This window comes from Tursiops truncatus, chromosome 1 (assembly GCF_011762595.2).
Source record: "Tursiops truncatus isolate mTurTru1 chromosome 1, mTurTru1.mat.Y, whole genome shotgun sequence".
Classification (NCBI taxonomy): domain Eukaryota; kingdom Metazoa; phylum Chordata; class Mammalia; order Artiodactyla; family Delphinidae; genus Tursiops; species Tursiops truncatus.
This window is the reverse complement of record NC_047034.1, coordinates 82,737,499-82,758,082: the sequence shown is the minus strand read 5'-3', so window position 1 is coordinate 82,758,082 and position 20,584 is coordinate 82,737,499. Positions and strand designations below refer to the sequence as shown.

Below are 20,584 nucleotides of genomic sequence, written 5' to 3'. Positions count from 1 at the left end.
CCCTGAATGACTCAGCCCTGGGACTCCAGAGTGAGGCTGGGGCTTGGGTAAGAAAGTGAAAGGTGTGGGAGAAATTCATGTGTGTCAGTGCTGGGGGCGGAGTGTGAGGCCTTCAGCCAAGGATCAGGGTCAGGGGCTGAGGTTTTTGACCAAGAAAGGGAGAAATGCTGTGACTCCATCACCCTGAGTCAAATGTCTTCTGGATCTAGACTGAATGTTGTGGTGTGTGTATATTTCCTTTTTGTGGTCTTAGTAGCTGGGTGTCCTTGATGGGACTAATGGTATGGGGCACAGAAAGGCAGGTGATGGGCTCCGACAAGTGTCAAGGAGCTGAGTTCCCGAAGGTGCTCAAGGGCCTTGGAGGGCTTGTTTTTCACACCCTGTGGTTGGCTAAGCATCATTCATCTGGAGGTTCCGTGGACAAGGCTCCTCTGCATCCTGGCCTGAGCTGGTCCAGTGGTGCTGGTGGTGTGGGGAGAGCATGTAGAAGCTCCCTGGGAATGGGAGGACCGGCACGGGGCTGAGGGTGGGGCTGCATTTCTGTCTGGGCTGGAACGCTTACTTCTGTGTGTGTGCAGATGGCAGAGGGGGTGGAAGGCGGCAGTGTGGCTCCAGGCTTCCTAAGCCCACCATGTTGGAAATCCAGTTTATTGAATTTACAGTAAAGGTTTTATGGGCCTTTCCTGGAAGCCTCTCAATATGCTGGCAGTTCGGTGGCTGGTGTCTGGTTTGCTTGGGAGAGGTTGAGTCAGGCCTTGCTTTGATGGAAAGTTCCTCTCCCTGGGTCACTGGAGAGGAGCAGGCTGGGGGCCTGAGCAGGCCTGCCAGGTTCTTGGAGGGGATGACTGTCCTGCAGCTTGGTCCTGAATGGGCCCCCACTTGTTTCCTGTCTTCTCAGGGGAAACTGTGATCCAAAGTCACCACAGTTAGTAAAGCCATTTTCATTATTTTCCACATGTTGTTTTTTTTTAATATCTTTATTGGAGTAAAATTGCTTTACAATGGTGTGTTAGTTTCTGCTTTATAACAAAGTGATGTGTACAGCTATATATTTACATATATCCCCACATACATATACATATATCCCCATATACATATATCCCCATATCTCCTCCCTATTTTCCACATGTTTGAAAAGCATGAGGTGCTGGTCCACCGAGCAAACATAAGCCAGCTCCATAAGAATGGATTTGCTGATTGTAAACAGCAGGAACATACAGACACAGGGCCACATCTGGATCGAGAGCCCTTCGGCCTGGCATGAAGTGCTACCCGCTGCGCCTTACCAACTTCTCTGTCTGGCCTTTCCACCATCCTCTTGGACTCGCACTTTATGCCTTCCTCGCCACGAAGCGCCCGTTCTGACCCCAGGACCCCTGATTTCACGGGGAGAAGAGCAGGGGCTTGGGCTCTAGGATCTTTGAAGGTCCAGAAGTCCAGTCCATGAGTGTGGGAGGCTCCCTCCTGCCAAGGCCCTGACATGGAAACTGATTCACAAGTCAACAGCCTTCCTTTGGCTTTTCATGAGACTGTTGGGTCCTGCAGTGCTGGCTCACTAGTCCTTTCCCATGTACCTTCTGTTTAAGCATTGATGTCACTGATGTTCTGTTCTTTACATTCATAAAACAGAACATGCTGCCTGGCATTTGAATGACAATTGTGAAAATCAGTTAGGTTGTTAAGGTTTCTCTGGGCACTGATGTGTGTCCCTTTCTGTGAAGCTGTCAAGGAAGATTCTCTAGGAGCGAATATTGGCCCTCCACAGCACGAGTGGTCAGCCACCTTTCTGATGGTCCCAGGTCCGGGACCCAGCGAGCTGCCCACCATCAGAGAAACCAGCTGTGGTTTTCATGACTGCTCTGAAGGGTGATTGGCCTGGGTCATCTCTAAGCTTCCTAACCCGAGGTTCAAGGGGGAAGCCATTTGGAGTGAACGAGTCTCAGCTTTGGAGTTCAAGTCCCAGCTCGCATACATACTTGGTTTCCTTCTCTGCAGAAAAGGAGGTAGTAATATCAAGGCTGCTGTGAGGAAGAAATGAAACAACGTGGAACTGGGATGGCAGTTCACTATTATTCTCTTCTCTTCATTTCAAGTCAATCGTGTGCTTAGGGTATGGGCTCCACACTGTAAACAATCCCGCATTTAAAACTAAACAACCGCTTAGCGTCATTTGATACGTGATTATAGACACACATGAGTGTTTGCATCTTGTTTTGATTTCTCCCCACTGTCCGTGTTTCCGGCCTGTATGTCTGGGTGAGTGTGTCTGTCCTGGATGGCAGAACCCCGAGGGACTCCGAGCCACGCTGGGCACAGTTATGTGCCTCGTGATGGTGATGATGCTAATGACACCGTCTTATATTTATGATTACATTTGACTTTCACAGTAACCCTGGGAGGAAGGAAGGACTAAGGAGGTGAAGGTCACAGTTGCTTAGACTGCCTAGGGACACACAGCTAGGGTAGCAACAGGACCAGGCCTGGAACACAGGCCCCGTTGTGGATTGAACTGAAGAACTTCTTAGGATTGCCTTCTCTTTGCCACCCTCCAACCCCTTCCGAGACTTTCTTTTGTTTAATGTGCTCCTGACCCCCTTTTTTCTGGGCTTGGCTTGAGTTCCAGTAATCAAATAAATGGCTCATTTTCCATGTGGGCTCTAAGCAGCATAATCTAAAAGACAGGGAAGACTTTTCCTCAGACCCTCCGGGCCTGGGTGTCTGGGGTAGCTGAGGGTTAGTCGCCTGCAGCCTGAAGGCCCTGGGGAAGCAGAGCTGTGGGCCCTGAAGCCAGAACTGCGCAGAGGAACATGGCCCTTTGTCCAGGGATCTGCAGGCTAACTGCTTTAGACAGTGATGCTCAGCAGGTCAGTCTTTTTTCCTCCGTAAATTAATTAATGTGATGGTTCATTCACGCCTCTGGCACGAGTGGCATGTGATACTCAGTGTTTCGTCATTCACAGGAAAGGTGAGGTCCTCCCTGGCCTTGAGGATTTTGCAGTCGGTTGATGAGTCAACTAAACAATGGAAATAGACAAACAGAAGCACCAGAGAATAAAGATTTATAAAGAAAAACATTGTTGGCAAAGCCAGGGTTTAAATCCTGGCTCTGTGTGGGAAGCAGGGGTTTGGCTGAGAGGCTGGGAGTCCCGGGTGTGAGATACAAAGGGCCTGGCTTCCGGTCACCTGTTTGGGGGAAAGGCGAGGTGAGTGTGAGCGACTCAAAGCTTTCAGTTGTGCGCCAGCCTGGCTCCTGATCGGACAGGGCATCTACCCTAAGTGTGACTAACCCATGGGCCTGCCAGTGACTTGGTTGTTTGAAATGGTGAGCCAGACCAAGTGAGATGCCCCTCTAACTGTTCTGAACCAGAAAACACTGAGAGAATGAAATAGCCACGGGAGCTGAAGCTGCAGATTCACGACATGCGAGGGGAGGGCGGCCAGGCTGGCCGAATGCGAGCCTGCATTCGAGAGAAGCAGGTGCTCTGACAGCAGGAGCCGTGAGGTGGGGAAAAGCTCAGCTTCGGGAATCAGAGAGCTGCTCAGCGAGAGGCGAGAGGAGGGCACAGAAGGAAGTGAAGCCATGTTAATGGTGGAAAGTTAGATGGGAGATGTACAGACTCTGCTGTTGAGCGCCCCAGGGCTGCTGCAGGTCCAGAACCAACCTCCAGGTGCTGTGCCCACCCCTGATGCCAGGCTGCTTGGCTTCCCTGGGTCCCTGTGTCCATGGCTCTGTCCAGAGATCCCCACGACCAGAGGAAACATTGGTCAGTCTTAGGCTCATGCAAACGAAAGATACATTAGCCTAAATAACATCTGAGACCCCTGGAGAATGAGGATCGGTGGAATGGCCGTGGGTGCACATACACACATACTCACGTGTGCACACACGTGTATCTTAATTTAAATGGACTTGCAGGCTCAGTTCCGGTATGGAAGTTCTGTGAGTGTGGAGCGGCCGGGCTGTGGGGAGTGCCAAGCGGTGGGACGTGGGCTGGATCAGCAAGGGAAGCCAAGCGTCCCGTCCTGGGGAGTCCAGTTGGAAGAACTAATGGGCCATGGCAATAGAAGCTGCCAATTTTAGTTTCCTTCAGGATGTAGATGTCATTTAAAGTCAGACTATTTCCTAATACTTGTGCCCAGAAAATGATTTATTGGAGAATGCTAATGCTGTTCTCTGCGTCCGACGTGGGCAGCGTGATTCTGTCCCAGAGCGGAGGACATGTGGCCTGATGGGAAGCAACTCAGTGCTGTCCCTAGAGGCTGCTTCTAGGCGGTGTTTATCTTGTCCGCCCCCAGACCCTCCACTATGGCCAACTTTCCCTCATGTTAATTCTTCAGATACCTTCAATGTGTGTCATCTGTACATATCCTTTTGGTACTCAATCACCTACAATTTTGTCTGTTGCCCTTAGAGGTTTGTGTTTGGGGGTTTATTGTTTCCTCTGCTTCCCTGAACCCTGGATCTGGGGTCAGGATTCCCTGTTCTGGCACTCTGTGCTGTGTGACCTTTGGCAAGGCATGAACATCTCTGAACTGTAAAGTAGGAACAATGATATCACAGCAGGCTATGTTCAAGGGACAGGGATCAAATGCCAATGTTTGAGAAAGCTTTTAAACTCTGAATTATGGTGCTAAGTGAGGAACTGATATTATTTTCTTCTTGTAAGGCCTGTGCTTTATAGTTTTTCATGGTTTTCTCATACCCCAACCCCAATCCCAACAAAATTAGCACACTGATGAGCAAATAGGAGGAGCTCAATGAATAATTGTCGAATGTGATCATCGCTGTTTTCATCTTCACAAATTCCTTATTATGCCTATCTGGTGCTGCACAGAGAACTCACCCTCCCTGCGATGTTGACAGATAAGCATGGACACACACATGACCATGGGAAGGCATCAGGAAGTTACATAACTTGCCAGTAGAGAATAAACGTCAATTACACATAAAGGTTAAGAGTACTTTGGAGGTTAGAAAAAGCAGTGAGTGAATAATTGAGGTAAGAAAGTAGCTTGTGGGAGCACCTTTAAGATACAGATTGAGGCAGGGTGGAGCAGGGGAACTGCTCTTACGTGATTAATGTAAGAAAACCTTCGAGAGGAAGTGGGTTCTCAGGAGCAGGTAGACTGGAGGAAGGGATGGGCTCAGTGAAGAGGTGGCCAGGGAGCATTCCAGGCACATGAGTGTCACTTCTGCAGGCTGAGGTGCTGAGATGGCCTAGGGATGGCTCACTCCTTTCCACAGCTTGGAATGTCTAGAGGTGTGTTTGCATGTATGCGCACATATATGTGTGTGTGCATATGTGTGTTTGTGTGTGTGTGTGTGTAGATGCTAGGGTAGGAGGAGGGCAAGGGACAGTGAGAGTGGGTGAAAGGAAAGGAGGACTTGGTGGGAGAGTTGGAGAATATATGAAATTGATGAGCCGTCGGTGTGAGATGTTAGAGGAACCCCATAAAGAGATTTCTTTACACTATATCCAATAAGGATTCCCCACCTTCTTTGTTTGGGTTCAGAACTTGGACTTGGGACCAGATTAAAATCAGAGGAAAGGATAAGGTTAGGGATGACGGCAGAGTAAAGAACTCAGGTCCTGAGATTCACACGGTGACGCGCAGACCTCACTGGAGTTTAGTTGAGCCTTGGCCAGTTGATCTGGCACCTTTCCTTTTGAAGGTTTATCATTGGAATTGAGCTTTTATTTACGTGCTGCTCATTTTGGAGAACCGTTGTCGAAACCCCCAAGTTCCCATTTGTCCTAGGCCTCAGGCATGAGTGATGTGATCAGGCAGGCGCTACGCCGTTGGTCTGGACTTTTGAATGTGCACGTCCCCTTGAAGTGAGGAGAAGGACTGGGCTTCCCTCTGCCCAAGCCAACAGTCAGACATGATCTCAGCACGGCCACTCCTTAGAGGGAGGGGGGAGGCGCAGGACTATTTCATCCCATTTCCAAATGCAGAAACTGAGGCCTTGAGCAGTGAGAGGAGCTTCGTAAACACGAGATAACGAACTAGCTGCAGAGCTGAGAAAAAATTGGGCTTTGGCTCGGGGTGTCCAGTGCAGTTAATGGGTGTGGGTGTACCTGTTCCTCTCTGGTCCGCCTGAGTCTTCAGATGGGACATAGGAGATGACTTCGTTTGAAAACAGACACTGTTTCCTAAGAAAGCATGTGTGGCACTGGGAGAATTACATACTCTTTAGAAGCCCAATGTCCTCATCTGTCAACAGGGAATCATGGTAATAGCTACCTCATACCACTGTTGTGATGGGTCATTGAGGTCAGAGTGGATCTAAATCTCAGGATCCAATTTCTGACCTCCTTGCTGAACACGAGGCACTACAATGCCCACTTGGTGGAGATTATGTCCACTTGACCTGGGCCCACTCTCGGTTACCCCGTTCAGTGGTGGGAGCCATGATCCAGTCAGCCTAGGCACCAGCTGACCTAACGTAGGTCTGTATCCTGTTGGATTTACTTTCCTAGTTATGTTATCACAGTACAGGAGGGAGCTAGCTTTGAGTGTCTACTGTGTGCTGGGCAATTTCTAGGTGCGCTCCATAAATGATTTTATTGAATTCATATCACAGTCCTGTGATGGATGTTATCAAACTAAGGGTTTGCATTCCCCAAGAAATTTTTTACCTGGGTAGTCCTGGATGCTGAGTGGTAGAAAGAAAGGAAAGACTGGTATTTTCAGAATCCGCATCGAAGAGGCCATGAAGCCGTGTGTCTGTAAAACCCACCTTCCTTTTCTCAGCTCCACATACTCTTCAACTTACTGCAAGGCTTGTAGTCTTGGTACTCATTGGAGGAGGTTGACCACACCCTTCTTGAAGCTCTCTTCCATGGCTTCAGTTCGTTTCTGGTTCTCCTTCCACCTCAGTCTTTCCTCTTAGTCTCTGTGGGGGGCAGCTGTTCTTCTGCCTGCCCCTTAAAAATTAGCTTTCCCTAAGGGCCTGCCCTCAGCTTTTTTCTCTCTTCATACTGAGTACTCACCTTAAAAGACATTTTCTCTTCCAATGCCAGACATTGCTCATAACCCCACATTAGCTCCCAGAGCTCCAGACTAAATAGTCAGCTAACAGTCACCTCCCAGAAATTTCCTCTTGGTTGTCCCTCAGGCACATCCAATCCTACGTGCTCAGAATTGAGCTCACTATCTTTCTTCCTCATCAGCTCCTTCTCTTAATTTCTGGTTTGATGAATGACATCACTATCAAGTTAGCCTCCCAAGCCTGAGGCTAGGAATTAGTCTAGATTCCCCTATTTCCTTTAGCCTCCACACCCAATCCATAACCCGGGCCTGGAGACCCTGTTGCCTTCACATCTCTTCCTCCTTGCCATCTGGATCCTCAATTTAGACCCTCAGGTTTTTTGTATGCAGTTCAGCTTCTGTTCCCTTTGCCAGAGAAATCCTTTTAAATCTGTAAAACAGATTTGTGCCTCTGTGGCTTCTTTCACCTTCAGGATGGAGGCCAAACCCTCCATGATCTGACCCAATTTACTCCCCCCCAGCTAGCTCTCTGGCCATGACCCCATCTTCCCCCTCTCTCCCAGATGGGGCAAGAACACTTCAAGTCTGTGCTATTCTGTCTGGAAGGCCTGTGTCCCACTTATCTGTCTGGCAAACATCTCGGCTGGAGGGTCACCTCTCTTGGGAAGACCTTCCTGACCCACCACTTCTGCCTCTGCACGCCCACCGTCCTTGACACACACATCTACCACGACTGGTGGGACTTCCTCAACCAGGCTGAAACCCTCTTGAGAGAGCGATCATGTCTTAGCCACACGTCTCCCTAGTGTCTGTCGTGGTGTTCAGCACATAATGGGAATCCAACCAATATTTGTTGAATGAACTAGTGTGGAGCCTAACGGAACATTGAAATCCGTGCGGCTCTACGCAGACGTGAGGGGCGGTGAGCGCTTGTTCCTGCCGCTAGAGGGCACCCTCGCCGTGTGCTTCGCTGGAGGCCGAGCCAAGTAGGGCACCTCCTCGGGCGGCTTCTCATTGCGAGCTACAAGCCTGGCCACTGAGTGCTCCCTGTGGGCTGTGCTGTCCCCTTACGAGGCTCCTGTCATTCCCTTTAGATGTGTCCTTTATTTCTTCTCATTACGCCTGCCTCACCTCGTGCTCCCCCTGGACGTACACCATCTTACACTGCGGCAAATCCACGCCTTTCCGTACTTCCTTTAGCGGTAGCCAATAAAATCTCAACTGGAGCTAAGACACTGATAAATAACAAGTTCTGAGGGTATCATCTTCCTGGTGACACAGCTGCGTCTTAACAACTGCTTTTAACGCCTTTGAGTAACATGTGTGCTGGTGGTGGGACATATTTGGTGGGAGAGGTGGGGATGCCCTCAGAGCCCCTCCAATCACACCGTTCAGGGGCTTGCCCGTGAGTGCTCAGCCCCGGCTTGACGCGCGAAGGTACACATCCATCCGCATGCCACTTACATCACACCTCACCTACGGAGTGTAGTGGCCACCTCTGGAAGTGTGTCCGGTTTTGAACTGGGCTGTACTTTCATTTTGTAGAAAATGCTGTAAAGTAATGCATTCTTCAGTTTCATTAGTAAAGTTTCTTCCTCGTAGAAAGTTTTACAGTGCTTTGTGTTGTGAAACCACACTTGAATTATTGTGTTCAGTTATGCACACATCTTTTTAAAGAGAATGGGAATTATCCAAGAATAATATAAAAATGGTGAAGCTCTGGGAACTGTGCCATTTGAGGGTCAGATGAAGAAATGGGGACTGTGTAGACTGGAGAAGAAAAGATGTAGGGAAAGTGTGATGGCTTCGTGTCATGTGGGTGCTTCTGTTTCCACCAAGGTATAATAAAAGAATAAAAAATCGTTTTTCAATACCAAGGAAGCTCCTGGGCCTTCTTTTGTAGTGCAGAATCTGGGGAGTGAGGTAAGGGAGAAAATAACAGAAAATTAAAAAAGCTAGAAAGGCTAAGATTATCCACAGTAGTTGTACAATCAGAGAGCAAGTGGTGGTGGAGCCCTGTGGAAAGAGACTGCTGTCTGCTTGCAGGCTTGGTTGGAAATGGTTAAAAGAGGGAAAGTTTTGGGGATCTCTGCAACTGAGTAGAAGGTCAAAAGAGAAATATGGGGAAAGAGGATTGTGAGAAGTTGTCTGTAGTTTATTGTTTGATTGACTTTTAATAATATTTGAGAAATTCCAGGACATTTTTGAATTGCATCTTCACCTATTCTTGGTTGTTAGACTGTTTAATTAGAATGAGACATTATTGAGACAAGAGCACAGGGAATGCTGGGATTATATGGGTAAAATGAGGAAGCATTTTCTAACAACCAGTCAAGAATAGGATAGGCTCCCTCATGCTGTGGTGAGTCCCACTGAATTTGGATGAGCAATGGTCAGGGTTGCCGTGTTGAGATGCTTTGCCCTGGTTGAAGTTTGCAGTGGCTTCTAGGATTCCTTTCAATTCTGAGTCTACAACTTAATGAACATGACATTGCTGGGCAAGTTTGAGAAGCCCATCTTTGTACCTGTCTTCCCACAGTCTGGTGTGAGTTCATGGAAAGTTGGGAATTTACAAGGAGATGACAGTCCTCCAGTCTGTGCTGGACAATTCTTTTCTGGCAGCTAATTTAGCTCTACGAGACCCTGGTTCCCAAAACACTATTGAGGGGTCACAATCAGAAGACTTAATAAAATGCAAGTGGCCAGCTTCACAAACATCTGCTGCAGGTAGTCTGTGTCCATGTACGGTCCTAGGATCTGGGGTACAAGAGTCACTGAGACACAGTCCTTGTTCTCGAGAAATTTACCTTCTGTGGGGGAGAGTCACGTAAGTCAGTGGCTACATCCGGTGTCCCAGGCATGGAGAGAAGTATGCACGAGAAGGGGTGATGGGAGATGAGGACAGGCTTTGCTAAGGAAGGTCATTCTAGAGCAAGTTTTAAAGGGTGAATAGGGGTTTGCCAAGTGAGCAAGGGGAGGGAAAGGGCATTCCAGGCAGACAAAGCCCCACGGGCCAAGGAACAGATGTGAGGTTACACGATGTAGTAGGGGAGCTGGGACCAGGGAGACAGCGGCATGGCCAGGGCCTGAACACCTAGTTATAAAGTTTGTGATATGAGACTGCAGAGTTATGAAGGTCTTTCTCTTCCAGGCTGGGGACTTTTAGCTTTATCCTTCAGGGACTGTGGATCCCAGAAGCATTTCAGTCCTATCACCTTTTGGTGGGAAGTGGAGGATGGCTCGGAGGGGTGTGATAGAGTGTGCACGCATGTGAATACGTGCATACGATGTACGTGGCCAGATGCAGTTAAGCAAAAAGCCCAAGGATGTGGGGCCTCCCCCAGCAGACAGCCTCATAGTCTGCTTTGAAACCACACTTCTATCCTCAGATTGTTTCACTTGCCTCTCATGGAATAAAAAAGTCATTAAGCTCGGTTCTCTCATTTGACAGAGGAAGAAAGTGAGACCCTGAGCAGGGCAGTCCCTTGCCCAAGATCACAGAGCTAGGAAATGGCAGATTCCTTGGTTTCTTGACTCTTAATCCAGTGTTCTCTTCATGATGTCATTCTGCCTTCTGAGAAGCTCCAATACCCACAGGGCAGACCTGGAGCTCTGGAGAATGGTAAATAAAGCTTTGGCAGTCAAGACACAGCTGTCTTCCTTCCCAGCTAGGTCCCCAGCACATAGAATGCCCAGGGACACCTCTCTGCCTCACTTGAAAAGCTCCTGCTTCGGGGACTTCCCTGGTGGTGCAGTGGTTAAGAATCTCCTGCCAATGCAGGGGACACGGGTTCGATCCCCAGCCTGGGAGGATCCCACATGCCGCAGGAGCAATGAAGCCCATGCGCCACAACTACTGAGCCTCCGCTCTAGAGCCCGCAAGCCACAACTACTGAGCCCGTGAGCCACAACTACTGAAGCCCGCACGCCTAGAGCCCATGCTCTGCAACAAGAGAAGCCACCGCAATGAGAAGCCCGTGCACCGCAATGAAGGGTAGCCCCCACTCGCCACAGCTAGAGAAAGCCTGCGCGCAGCAATGAAGACCCAAAGCGACCAAATAAATAAATTAAATTAAAAAAAAAAGTTTCTGCTTCCCACTAGCTATCTATTTTACATTTGGTAGTGTATATATGTCCATGCCACTCTCTCACTTTGTCCCAGCTTACCCTTCCCCCTCCCCGTGTCCTCAAGCTTTGTGACCACCTTGGGGGGGGATAGGGAGGGTGTGAGGGAGATGCAAGAGGGAGGAGATATGGGAACGTATGTATATGTATAGCTGATTCACTTTGTTATAAAGCAGAAACTAACACACCATTGTGAAGCAATTATACTCCAATAAAGATGTTTAAAAAAAAAAAAAAAAAGCTCCTGATTCTCTTCTTCCTAAAGAACTCCTACTCCTTCTTTAGGTCCCGGCACATGTCACCTTTCATCTGACAGTCTGTTACCTCAACGCCTTTGGGCAGAACCAATCATGTTTTCTCTCTGTTTGCACAGCACCTAATATGGCAGGTTTACAAGCCTGCTGCCCCACGAGTCTTCAAGCTTCTTGAAGGCAGGCACCATTTCCGTCTGGCTCCTGGTTGTAGCTTCAGTGCCTAGCATGGTACCTGGCAATGAGTAGATGTCCACAGAATATTTGTTGGATGACTGAATTGATGAATGTATGAATCAGGAGTCTGACCCTGAATCCTTCTATGTGGATCTATCGTGAGACTCTCAGGGGTCTAACAGAGCACGTGGTTTTCTTATGTTATAGTGGCTGGTGCTGGTGTTCTAAGCAGAAATGCATTAGGGCTGGAAAGTTTTCTATGTGCTTCTTTTTCCTAAAGCAAAGTGAAGGTGGTGACTCTGGGTTCATTTTTCCTTTGTAATTCCTCTGCATTACATTGACCCCAGGAAATTAATTTCCCCTGGACACTTGCAGCCTGGAAGATTTATTTGTTTATCTTTTAGCTGCTAAGAGCTAAAGCTGTTCTTACCGTTTAGACTTGTTTTGTATCTTTTGGGAAGAAAAATTCTCTTGCCCTTCTAAAAAAATTTTTTTCTTCCTTCTCCCTCTCAAATTCCATGCTTGTTTAATCTTGTTTAAACAATTAGATTCACCTTAAGGGAGCCAAAAATGGAGCCACTTTGGGGAGGGGGCTGGGGCTTGGCCAGCTTTTCTTCTCTTTTCAAGAAGAGCCTTTCCCATCAGCATTCTCCTGCCAACTGATTAACACCTTGTGATGAAGCACCAGGCTGTGCCTCTATGAGGGATTAGCTCTTTCCGTATGGAGAAGACTTGTTCTTTGTTTAAGGAGAACTATTTACATTTTTTTTGCATTTGATTAAAACTCCTGGGCCTGGTGCAGGCAAAGCTGTGAGAGGGTGACCTTGGGGCCAGGGTGGACTGTATTTGGAGAGCTCTGGCCTCTTTACTTTGGGGGAACCGCAGGGCTTGGCCTGGGCAGGAGAGACCCCGTTTGGTTGTAGGTGTACAGATACCTTCTCTCTCTCTCTGGCTTTATTTTCGCCTGAGCCTCAGATCCCTGGGGCTTTCTGGGGGCTGTTGGTGGCTATTGTCAGCTGGTGGCTCTGGGCAGGAGCTTACACACAGCCTTGAGGCCAAGTGGTGTGAAGCAGGGGCAGATGTGTCTTCCTGCAGCTCAGAGGTCTGTTATGGAGTAACAGCCCTCTGGGATATTTGGAGAGTGATTGGAAGGAAAGTGAAAGGAAGGGCATTTGTGGATCATCTTGCAAGTGTGAGGAATTGAGCTAGGTCTATTTAAAATGTTTGCTCGATCAGTCCTGGGAATAACAATCACTAAGTGTACCGAGTGCCTCCCTCACGCCAGGCAGGATACATACACGATCACGTTTAGTCCTCAGCATGTTCCCCCATGAAAGTGCTTACTGTTATTTCTCTTTTACTCATGTGGAAACTGAAGCTTGGAGAAGTCAGGTGAGTTAAAGAAATTGCCCAGGGGTGGGAACCAGAGCTGACTCAAAATCCCCTTCCGCAGTGCCTTGTCATGGAGCCTACCGGGGTTGGGGGCTGGGGCCTAAGGGTCATGAGACTTTTCTCGGAATGCCATAAAATATGATCTGTTGAATTCCCTCAAATGAGAAAGGAACAATTTCCCCAGCAAACAAATGATCATATTAAACCACAAACATAAGCAGCCCAGGCCAGGAGAAAGCAAACTGTTGAAGGATGTGTGAGTGTTTGCTTCTGAGTTCTCTCATTAATAGTTTCTACTCATTCATTTATTGTGTCTTATGCTCTCTCTGGCTAAAAGGCAAGTGGTAACAGGCACTAAGGGCGGAACAGAAATTTATGGAAGAAATGCCTACAAATTGAGAAAAGGCTATATGTTCACATTTTTTTAGTGCTTTAGGAGAGCTGCTAATATTTGATTTAAGCAGTGCACCCCCCAGGCATGCTTCCAGAGCACCAGCCTTCACAGAAGTGTTGATTCTGAGCCACACCGAAGATGTGTGGTGGACATGGGTGTGTGCAGGGGAGGGCTCACAGCCAAGTATGGATCTGCTCCTTTGAGCCCTGAAAGACGTTGCCTACCATTTTACAGGCAGACAACTCACCTTCCACGTCCTTTTTGCTTAGGTCACCATCAAAATGATTGGGAATGCTCAAGTCACTGGTGGGCCTGTGAACTTGACTGGAGTGTGCTAGAGCAGAGGTGGGAGTGGGGAAGGTGTATTTGCTTAGAATTTTAGAAACAGGGATAATGCTGTAAATGGGCCACTGCCCTTCAGAAATCAGCTAGGTGATTATCCTTGTCCCTCCAGCAGGCGCAGACTCACGGACCATCATTTTCCCCAACTTGCAAACATTCTCCACAAGAGGGAACGAGAGCTTTCTGTGCGTCTTCTCATAATCATGCCTCGCTGGGGCCTGAAGGTGTGAGTATCACAGATTCCCACACTCTTTGGAAGGATCAGAGCTCTCTCTGCTTTTGCTGCACTAAGTAACTATTGTTGCCATGCACGAGGTCAGCTCTTTTAACAAAATCTCACATGGATCTTTGACCAATTCCTCCATTTGGATGGCAAGGATGGGTGGATGGGTTGGGTGGGGGAATAATATCAAGCTACAAGAATGCCAATATATTTCTCCAACTCACCTCTATTTCTAGTCTCTGCAGTGAACAGGGACTGGGCTCCAGATGATAAGACACTAATGAAATGATTACAGTGTACTTTGCACTGTAAAAAAGAACAAATGTTAAATAACAACAACAATAGTAGTAATAAGATTTTGATTTGGGGCTGGGGCCTCAGAATTTCAGAGATGGAGCACATATGGAATACATTCGTAGCTCTGTGTAATGCCCTGTAAACTGATTGGGTTCAGGTGAGAAACATTTGTCAGCAAAGTTCCCATTATGGGGCGTGGTGGGGTCAGGCCTGGGCTCTTACTGGAGGGGCTGCCTTAGGAGACCAGATGCTGTTGTTAGCTGAGGTAGTGGGATATGTTCTGCAGGGAATTCTCCTTATCTTCCTGTAAGTTCCAAGCCAAGGAATGGTTGATCTGGCTTGAATTACTCATTTTAGTCTGTTATACAGAAGGTATGATGGATCAAACAGGAAATGCTAAGCACACACAAGGAGACCTGCTGAAGTCATAGGCCGTGAGAATTTCAGATTTCAAGTTAATCCTCTTAAGGACCTCACTATTCTGGTACCAGTAATGGGATGTTATTGGTGAAGTTATTGCAGGTTTGGATAACCTAGAAGACCACGGATGATGAGTCCCAACATACCAGTAGCTGTTTGTGGTACACTGCAGCGCCCCTGGGGTAGGGCATACAAAGCCCCTGCCCTTCTACTATTGGGGCTGGGCACCCCTTTCATGATAAGATAAACAACCATATGACTATATCTTCATTCTGGAAAAGAGGAAACCAAAGGTTTTCCCAGAGGGCTCTGTCCCCGGAGTTTCCTGATCCTCTGTGGTTTGGCTTCCCCACTTGGGTGGCCTTAGTGGTCTGCTGTTTTTATCCAGTTTCCTTGCTGCTATTTTGATCATCGTTGCCCCTGGTCACTGTTGCATGTTCTAGTGGAAATTTTACAAATATTTAAAATGAGACTGAGTTAGAGGTGTATCAAATAGAGATCTTCACCACACTTAGGGAGTAGTTCTAACATATGGGGAATATTTAAAAAGCCAAAGTCTATTTTAAGAAAATTTCTCCTTTGAAGCATAAATCAGTTTTTTAAGTTTTGTTTTATAAAACTCAGTTTTTGCTGGAATTTATCAGGGGTATGGGTAGATGAGAGAGCTTCAAGGAGCTGGGGAGGAAGGAAGGGTGTTGGGAGTTGGGTCTGAGGAAGGAGGTGACAGTGGGAAAATGGGCAACTAATGGAGGGGAGATGTTCAGATGGGTGATGGAGCAACCATCAGTATCATCAGAAAATAATTATTAAGTGCTGACGTATGCCACTAATAGAAACCTGGGGATGACCGATACGCCCAAATCTAGGAACTGAGGCAGGTAAGCTAGTGTTTCTCATCTTATCAAAACAGGAAGGCTTCCTGAAGGAGGTTGGGCATTTGGAATGATGCACGGGAACAGTGCTGGCTGAGCAACTAGGGCAAGGGCTGGCTGTGCCCCTGGGGGTAGCCAGTGTGGACTGCTGGTCTTGTCCTAGTCACTTTTTCTTTTTTTAATATCTTTGCCAGTCCTTGGTCTAGGTTACATATTCCAAAGCAGTGGTAGAATTTTAGCAGAGAGCTGTGCTAACTTCCAGCAAGGCAAGCTCTGGCTCCACAGCTTAAACCATCCCCTCTCTATAGACTCTAACCTTGGCTCCTGCCTGAGTCCCAGCTTCACATTTCACCCTGCTTGTTGGACTTCTCCAAATGTGTCCAATTGGTACCTCACATTTGAAGAGTATAAAATATAATTTTCTTATTATTACTCTCTTTTTTCTCTTCCTGACATCCAATTTTACTCTGAAATGCAGTCCACATTTTTTCCTATGATTTTCATTCCTATCACCACCACACTCCTCTTTTCAGACCAAATTACATCATGACTAGTGTACCAGCATGGCCATGTTTCCCATCACCATGCCCCCATATTCTCTCTTTCCTAATGTGCTGATGCTAGAGGTGCCTCCCACATATAGTCCAGCTTAATAAATATTGACCGAGTGCTTAATATGTGCCCAAGGCCTGTCACTTATAGACCTCGATAAATATGTCCTGAATTACACCAATCTGAAATACTTTTAAGATGCATGTAATCTCTTTAAAGAAGAAAAATACAAAGTCATTAATCAGAAACAATTGAACAAAGGAGAGGAGAGATTTGTATAGAAGAAGGGGATGGAGAAGAACTTTCCAGGCAGCATGAGATAGTGGACTATGTACTGAAGGAAGATCCAGGAGCCATTGCTGGTCCATGATAGACTTGCAATCAAGTGCAACCCTGTACTTACTAGTTGCAAGGCCGGGGGCATTGACCATCTCTGGACCTGTGTTTTCTCATTTTCAGGGTGATAATTAAAAACTGTCATCATCAAGTTCCCTTTTAGGGGACAATTATTTGATTTTTTTGTTGACTTTTGGTCATTTTCCAGTTCTGCCCAAGGGCTTAGGTTTGGGGTGATGACTGATGATTTAGTTCTGAAATAAGTAACTCAGTAACCTATTTGTTAGCATGGGTCCTGTAAACACCACAACAGGCCTGCCAACTTACGTTGAGCCAACAGACAGAGGCATATGAGTGATGTGCTCCTGGAGGACTTTCATCTGCATCACCCTTCTTCGTGGTGGGGAATGATGCAGATGATTGTGGCTGTCCACCAGGGTGGGTGTGTCTGCAAGTTCCCCACCTGCTGCAGGACTTAGTCACCACCCCCTGCTCCTGTGAGAGTTCACCTTACTCTTTATTCTCTTAGCCCAAAGTCCCACTATAGTCATTGTTTATAATGATCTGAGCTGTGTTTCAAAAGACCCAGGCACTACCACATGCTGGACCACAGGTAAATCCTGGCACCTCAGATGCTTAAGGTCACTAAACTGTATGGGATGCAAGGAGGTTGATGTCACTCTGAACACAGGCTTCTGAAAATCTGGTTCCAGAGTATATATTAACTCAAATGTTAAAATGTCAGGAGAGAAATTATGAGATCAAAACAACTCCAACTTTAAATATTACTTAGTTTTTTGTTTTTTTTTCAATTGACTAATGTGGAGCACATGGCCTGATCGATGGAATATTACTCAGCCATAAAAAGGAATGAAATTGGGTCATTTGTAGAGATGTGGATGGACCTAGAGTCTGTCATACAGAGTGAAGTCAGCCAGGAAGAGAAAAACAAATATTGTATATTAACACATATATGTGGAATCTAGAAAAATGGTACAGATGAACCTATCTGTAGGGCAAGAATAGAGATGTAGATGTAGAGAATGGACATGCGGACACAGCGGGGGAAGGGGAGGGTGGGACAAATAGGGGGATTAGGTTTGACATAAATACATGACCATGTGTAAAATGGATAGCTAGTGGGAACCTGCTGTGAAGTACAGGGAGCTCAGCTCAGTGCTCTGTGATGACCTAGATGGGGTGGGGGGGGAGAAGTGGGGGAGGGAGGTCCAAGAGGGAGGGGATATAGGCATACATACAGCTGATTCACTTCATTGTACAGCAGAAAGTAACACAGCATTGTAAAGCAATTTTACTCCAATTAAAAAAATAAAAATAAATGCCAAAATATTAGTTTTGACGAGCAGCACTGTGGGCCTGGGAATGATCTCAGGAAGAATATATCATATATATTTTAATTCTTCCCAAATCTGGGAAGGCTTATTGTCATCAAGGCTTATTGTCATAACTTTGGTCAGCTTAACAAGTAGAGGAAAAGATGAATTTGGGTCCGAGGATAAGATTAATAAAAGGAAGTCATTCACCAAATGCATTCTTTGCTTTGCCAGCCAAGCTCATTTGCTCTCAGCATCCTCTCTGTCCATGCAGCTTTTTATTCCTTCACCTCTATCAGCCTGTGACTCTTACCTGTAATGACCTTCACCTTCTCTCTGTAGAATTGTATCACTGGAGTCCTCCGAAACTCATTCCTTCTAGAAGTCTTCCATTATCAAGACATCCAACTGGAGGATCACAGAGTTGTGTGGTAGCAGGCAAGACTCTAACCCCTGTGCCTCATTATTTTTTTAATCTTTGAAATGAGTCAATAAAATATTAAGCATCTGTCTAGCTCTAAGAGCTATGGCTCAAGATAACCTGTCTGCATTTACCTTTTTTGTAAGAACTAGATTGCAGATCCAGGTATAAGGAGAACAGAGAGAGATCTGTGGTTCTGTTTGAATAGAAATAAAACATGAAAAACACATTTTACCCCTCTCTGCAAAGCTGATTTTCCTCCTCTCCAGATTAATGTTATCTCCTCCCTTCCTGACATCCACACTGTAGGGACAGGCTTATTTTTGATTCTTCCTGCTCCTGTAGTCCTCCTTCCCATTTAAGGTCATCATAGTCTGAATCCTATTATTAGGTTGAACCACAGGAAATTGTCTTTTATTTTTTTGTATGTCAAAGAAATGGTCTAATATTGGCAATTTCATATGGTCAGCCTAATGCAAAAGCATTTGTAGAAGCTGTTCCCTCAGTCTTGGCACTCTCGTCTCCCCCTCACCTGATCATAACCCTGTTACTAACTGACAAGCCTCTGCTCCTCTTTCAAGGCTTTGTCAGGTATGAGCTTTATCTCTGCAGCTTTCACGGATCACTTAGGCTCTCCCAGTACTTTCCCTCTGCTCCATGAGGTCAGGGTACCAGTGAGAAACAGATGGCATGTTCAGGTGGGGAAATCAAGGAGAGCCTAATGAGGGTACCATTTATAAAGTTACGGGCAGAATGAAGGAAAACCAGACTGGACATTGAAGCATCTGGGGCTGGTGACAGCAAGGAGCCATGACCCACCCCAGGCCTTAAGAAGCAGGGGAAGGAGGGATTGCTGCAGCGCCCAGAAGGAGCCACAGGGGAAGCTGGTAGAGGCCCACACCTGGAGATGTGGCCTTCAGCAGAGAAATGCATCCACTTCCAACCTGTAGGCCAACAGGGAGGAAGCCATTTATTTAAATACCTGGTCCTTTCTTTCTTCCTGTTGGGCCATCTCTGCTTCTGCCTCCCATTTGCCAAACCCAATCAGAAGCCAGAATCTGGAAGCAGTAAGGACCTGTTGTCCTTACAGGTAAGCTTCTCGGGGCATGGGGCAGGGTGGAGGGGGGATGTCTACAAAGGTCAGGAACGGCCTGGAGAAGAATGGGTGACCCTACTGCCAACCTTTGTTTAGCATAAATTTCCATTTGCGTCTTGAAGAAGGAGGAAAATCTGGCAGAATTAGACAAATTATCCTTTGTGAGGGAGGCAGGAGCCTGGAGAATTTTTAAAAAATTTTTTAAATTTTATTATTATTTTAAAATTAATTAATTAATTTATTTTTGCCTGCATTGGGTCTTCGTTGCTGCGCGCGGGCTTTCCCTGGTTGCGGCAAGCAGGGGCTACTCTTGGCTGTGGTGCGCGGGCTTCTCTTGTTGCAGAGCACGGGCTCTAGGCGCGTGGGCTTCAGTAGTTGTGGCTCATGGGTTTAGTCGCTCCGCAGCATGTGGGATCTTTCTGGACCAGGGCTCAAACCCGTGTCCTCTGCATTGGCAGGCGGATTCTTAACCACTGTGCCACCAGGGAGGCTCTGGAGAATGTTTTAGGAGAAGTAATTCACATTCTTTTTTTTTTTCAGTGGGATAATATTTCAAATACAAGAAAGCACAATCATGTAATAGACACTCGATACACCCACTACCAGATTGAAGTAATTGTTACTATTTTATCATATTTGTTTCAGATGCTTATTTAAAAAAATAAAATATTAGAGATTTGGCTATAGCCATCTCCCCCAAGTCCCATCACCTTCCCTTCTCATAAGTAACCACTTTCCTGAAGTGTGTCACTTCTCCATAATTTTGTCACACATCTGGAAACAACATGCCTGGTCTTGTATGTACGTAAATGGCATCCTACTGTACATATCTTCTACAACTGCTTTTTTTTACTCAGCTGCATATTTTTGAGATTTATCCATATTAATAAGTTGGATCTAGTTCATTCATTGTAATAACCGCTCGTCGTGTGACTGCTTCATAATGTGTCTACCATGCCTATGTTGATGGATTCTGAGGTTGTTCCAGGTTTTTCCCTTCTTTCTCTTTGTGCTATCACAAATAGTGCTACATTAAACATCTTTGTACCTGTGTACTGTGCAGGAGTGCCTCTGAGATATATATCTACAAGTGGAATTGGTGGGTCACAGGGAATGTGCACCTCCCACTCTACTAGCAGTGCTAAGTTATCCTCCAAATTGGTTGCACCAGTTTACAAAGTTGTGGAGCAGAAAGTAGGGCCATGTGAGGATAATTGTGAGTCCTCTCTTAGTCTCGGTCTGGTGGAGCAATGAAGGACTCTGCTTCTGGGTCCCTTCCTATTATCTATAACCTCGGTCCCAAAGGGAGAGGGAGCGGAAGGTCAATAGTTGCCTGTGACAGCTTGTAATTTTCCTTGG

The 20,584-nt window shown here is 46.7% G+C and overlaps 1 long non-coding RNA gene across 1 annotated transcript in view; it reads left to right on the top strand.

Moving 5' to 3' along the window:
* LOC109547329 (uncharacterized) overlaps positions 1-20,584 on the top strand; it is a 181,955-nt gene that overhangs the window by 10,405 nt on the left and 150,966 nt on the right. Inside the window, exon 3 of the long non-coding RNA XR_004527713.2 lies at positions 13,787-13,900. This is a non-coding gene — a long non-coding RNA (uncharacterized lncRNA). The remainder of the gene's footprint in view (positions 1-13,786; positions 13,901-20,584) is intronic.